Genomic DNA, 5,337 nt, shown 5'->3' on the forward strand with positions numbered 1-5,337 from the left:
GGGGCCGGGGGCAGCGCCGGTGGGGTGGGGTAGGAGGTGGGGGACACGTCGGGAGCTTCCAGCCCAGGGTGGGGTGGGGGCGGCCCTCGGGCCCGCGGGAGCCGGGCTGGCGCTGCGGACGGACACCGGCACCTTGGGCGTGAGCGCCGGCTGGGGAAGGGGGTGTGGGGGACCGGAGGGCGGGTCTGAAAGGAGGTCTGTGTGAGGCTGGGTGGGATGGGGGGGGGGTGAGAGCGAGCGAGCGGGTTCCCCCAGCCAAGATAACGCAGCCCGGGCTCCACGGCGCTGAAAGGATCGTTCAGGCTGAAAAACCGAGCCGGGTCCGGTTACACCGGGCGAGGTGTCGGTTTCCAGCCGCGCCCGGCCCGCCGGAGGACTCAGCGGGTACCCAGCGCCCGGGGGGAGGGGGGAACGCCAGCTGCTGCAGCCTCAGTTTCCCCTCTCCCCGCCCCGCTCCGTCGGCCCCGCCCCGCCTCCAGCTCCCCACCCTGGGCGGGGGGGGGACGCAGCTGCCAAATGGGACTCTCCAGCGGTGGCGCGGAAACGCGGCTCTGCTCCACCCCACGTGGCCGAGCTGGGATCGCCTCTGACGTCACGGCCAGGGGTGGGGGAGACGTGACGCAAGCCCTGCGGAAGCCCTGATTGGCCACCAAGGGCATCCCCCAAGGAAGGCCTGAATGGATCAGAGGCTGGGGAGGGGGGCAGGGGGGACGGTGGGGTGGCGCCGGGGGAGTCGGTGGGTGGGCTTCCATGGAGTAAGAGGAGGAGACTGAGAACTTCCCCTCCCACTCTTGTAGATTTTAAGTGTGGACCTCTGGCTTCTCACCACCTATAATAAACGCAACGCTGGGGATGATTAAATCAGATAATATTTTTAAGCGTAATTTTAAGATTCCAGATCCTTACTGGCCTGTGTACATTCAAACTCAGAATATATAGAGCTTTAAGATTTTTTTTAATACACGAAGCTAGAACAAATACATACCTATACCCCTCAACCGATTTGTAGACAGCATTTAAAAATTTTTAAGAGAATTGATGTGAAAAGAGCGCCTAAACTTTAAATGCTTTCTTTTCCTTCCAACGTGTGTGAGTTAACATTTTTTGTCTACAGAATTAATAAGAATATATGCTGACATAGTGGTTTTTGTTCATTGTGGATTAAATATAATGTGTATATATATATATATATATATATATATATATATATACCATCATGATCTAGAGGTTTCCCTAGTATTTGGCTATTCTTTTACATTTTCTATGAAAGCTAATACATTATAAAATACTTAATCTGGTGTGTATGCATATTTATATATACATACAAATATACTACATGCATATCAATATACATAATGTGTGCATATAATGTGTATATATTATATTACAGGCACACTATATATAATGTATATGTCTGTAGTTCTGGGACAGATAATTTCAAATTCTATGTGCACATTTTTTTTTATTAAAGCCTTATAGACTATTATTCTTACAGGTTTCATTTTCTCATATGAGTTGGCTGAGTAGAAAAACATTGCAGATACATTGACAGATAAATGATTTTTTAGTACATAAAAATGAATTCACATATTACCAAGGAGAATTATACAGCATATTAAAAACTCAAGAACTTAACCATTTATCAATTAGTATTAAATTTAAATATCACTCTCAACAAACCGAACATGATAACTGTCAGCTACTATCCTGCCCAACAAGAATTGTACCACAAATGAACAAGAAGCTACTACTAGAAAGTAAGTTAGCGTGTGAGTTTCTGGGCTATAACTCCACAATACTGAATTTCATAAATACTTTACCATATGCAGTTTCTGTTTTCAATATAATTTTTTTTTTGTCAGTCATGGGGTTTGAACTGTGGGCCTGGACACTATCCCTCAGCTCTTCAGCTCAAGGCTAGAGCTCTACCACTTGAGCTGGTGGTTAATTGGAGATAAGAGTCGCATGGACACTCCTGCCTGAGCTGGCTTTGAACCAAGATCCCTCAGCCTCCTGAGTAGCTAGGATTACAGGTGTGAGCCACCTGCTCCCAGTTCACGATAATCCTTTTTTTTTTTTCCCAAATCCTGAGGCTTGAATTCAGAGCCTGGGCTCTGTCCCTGAGCCTCTCTGTACTCAAGGCTAGCGCTCTACCACTTGAGCCACAGCACCACTTCCAGCTTTTTATGTTTGTGTGGTACTGAGGAATCGAACCCAGGGCTTCATGCATGCTACGCAAAAGCACTCTACCACTAAGCCACATTCCCAGCCCACACTATAATTTTTTTTTTTTTTTTGGTTGTGGGGCCTGAACTCTAGGCCTGTGTCCCTCAGCTCTTCAGCTCAAGGCTAGCACTCTACCACTTGAGCCACAGCGCCACTTCTGTTTTATATGTGGTGCTGAGGAATGGAACCCAGGGCTTCATACATGCGAGGCAAGCGCTCTACCACTGAGCCACCTTCCCAGCCCCTCACTATAATTCTTTTAAAACATTTTTCAGCATGTATCTTTCTCATTCATTTTCTGTTCTTGTCAGTAGGAAGGAAGCCCTTTGCTTAGGGAGCAAGGTGGAGATCCCTGTTGGTGAAATTATAGTATACAATTTCATTTTAAATCTAAGACATAACAAGTAGCTTGTTACGCTATTAGCTTCTTGCATCTTGCATGAAGTACAATCCATAAATTATGAATTGGAAGAGTAGAGAATAAATCCCGTTTGGGGGGACTCTCCTTTCTAGCCAGGGTGTGTTTCCTTTAAGAGACTACAGGGACAAAGCTGGCACCTGCTACAGCATCAGCCAAGTGGGCCAGTTCTGGGTATAGAAAACTCATTTCTTCTACCACAACTTGGCTGTAGTAATCCTCTCTCTTCACAATTGGAATGTGGTAAGTATTATCCTCTCATGCCCGGTTTTAAATAATTTAAGAATAAGATTTCACAGAGCCTGGACATTTATGCTATGTTTTGCTACCTATGGTTTTGACTTAACATAGGTAGTTTGTGAGAGTCAGTATAGGTAATACAGCATATCAAGTCATTGTAATATTTGCCTTCAATGTGAATTAAGTTTAGGATGGTGAAGCTCAGGAACCCAGAGAGTATTTGGAATGGTTGACTTGCTAGGAGTAATTGATTGAAGTTGATAAGGCAAAGGAAGAGAAATCTGAAACTTGAAGCTCTGGATGAGGCCACCAGTGGGGTAAGAAGGCCTTTGAAAAGTTTGTATACCAACCTTGTCAATTTGGCTCCGGGATCTCTGCTAGGAAAACTCCAGTGGGACTGGGGAGTAAAGGGCAGACTTCAAAGCCAGAGAGGAAAAAGCTATGAGAGAGAGAGAGAGAGAGAGAGACAGAGACAGAGAGACAGAGACAGAGACAGAGATAGAGACAGAGATAGAGACAGAGACAGAGACAGAGACACAGACAGATGGAGACAGAGAGACAGACAGAGACAGACAGAGACAGAGAAAATGAGAGACAGAGACAGAGACAGTGAGAGACACACAGAGAGACAGAGGGAGACAGACAGACACAGAGAGACACACAGAGAGACACAGAAACAGAACCAAAGAGAGACAGAGAGAGAATGAGAGAGAGACACAGAGACAGAGAGAGACAGAGAGACACAGAGAGACACAGAGACAGAGACAAAGACAGAGAGAGGATCTTCCCACACCAAGTGCTAAAGGTGTAATGTTCTGTAATGCTAAGACGGGAGGAAATTCAGCTGGGTAGGTTTACCTCAGATTTGGAGTTTAGAACCTTAGCAGAGGACATGCTGAATACTGAATGAAGTTACACAAATGCAAATGAGGGCATAAAGTTGTTGACTTTCATGCAGTGTTTGCCAGACTGGGTTGTACATTAGATTTTTCCAGAGGAGAGTTTCCACTTTGTGATGACCTGGTCAAAATTCATGAATGCACTCAGAATGTTGAAACTACAAATCCATAACATTTATGAGTCATCTGGTAATTCATACAAGCCACAAAATATTGGAATTGCCATTTTCCTTTAGCCATGTCTTCACTATGCCTTCCTAACTAACCAACAGAGAGCTACCAAGGGCACATGTCTTAGAAATACGTTTCCCTTCTCCTTGCATGTGTCACCTGTCTAGATCAACATTCCCAATTTCCAGTGGGCATGCATGTGTGTTAGGCCTATGGGAATAAAGATTCATATTCACACGAATTTACAAATAATGAGGGCCTATGTCCTCCAAACCAAGTTTACTTTTAGATGTTATCTTGAGCAATACCTTGGGTGTCTTCTATCAGTTTTTGGTGACATATTGGTTACAAGCTGAAAAGAACACTGGCCCAGTCTCCACTATATTTGAAAATATAATGAGAAAGGTAGGAAGAACAAGTGGACTTTTCACCTTTAGTTATTCTTTATTTGGATTAAAATATTGGCTTACCATAATAATAGTAATGAGGATCAACCAGTCATTGGATGTGTACCATGTTTTAAGTCCTGAGCCTTCTACCTGCTGTATTTACTACTTACAGAGATGCAGCCTGTTACCTGCTATTTTATTAGCACAAATAAGAAACTGATGTTTAGGAAGTAGCACTGTGGCTCAAGTGATAGAGTGCTAGCCTTGAGCTGAAGATCTGAGGGACAGCACCCAGACCCTAAGTTCAAGCCCCACGACCGACCCCCCAAAAAAAGAAACTGAGGTTTAAAGAAGGGGTGCCAATAACAATTTTTACTCTACTCTCAAGTGATAGACCAAGGCACAGAAATAGGATTCATTTTATTTTTTTAATCATTTTTATTTTATTTTTTGTCAGCCCTGGAGCTTCAATTCAGGGCCTGAGTGAGCACTGACCTTGAGAATATTTGTGATCAAGGCTAGCATTCTGCCACTTAAGCCACAGCTCTACTTCCAGCTTTCTTGGTGATTAATTAAAGGTGAGAGTTTCATGGATGTTTCTATCCAGACTGGCTCTGAACTCTGTTCCTCAGATCTCAGTCTCCCGATTAGGTAGGGTGACAGGTGTTAGCCACCAGTGCCTAGATGTAGCTGTTCTTTTAAAGAAGGTTTTAAAAATCATGCGTGTTCACTGCCCCTGATGTGAAAATAGACTTTCTCTACATTGACTACTGGAGTCAGTAGTCTAGTCATTTATTCCAAATATATTTATCTAGTAACTGCCAAGTGTCAAGTTCTGCTTTTGGTCTAGGGACAAAACAGTCATCAAAAAGGTCAGATAATGTGATGTCAGGAAAATGAACCCTTAGGCATGTATTTTAATGTTTTTTCTTTCATGCATGTGTTTCTAACGCATTTATAAGACTATCTCTTTGTTGCTTTGTATGTCCCTCCC

At 44.1% G+C, this 5,337-nt stretch overlaps 1 protein-coding gene across 1 annotated transcript in view; it reads left to right on the forward strand.

The window, feature by feature from the left end:
• The window catches only part of Has2 (hyaluronan synthase 2), a 28,133-nt gene that overhangs the window by 829 nt on the left and 21,967 nt on the right, over positions 1–5,337 (forward strand). The window lies entirely within an intron of this gene.

This window comes from Dipodomys ordii, unplaced genomic scaffold (genome assembly GCF_000151885.1).
Source record: "Dipodomys ordii isolate 6190 unplaced genomic scaffold, Dord_2.0 Scaffold151, whole genome shotgun sequence".
Taxonomy (NCBI): domain Eukaryota; kingdom Metazoa; phylum Chordata; class Mammalia; order Rodentia; family Heteromyidae; genus Dipodomys; species Dipodomys ordii.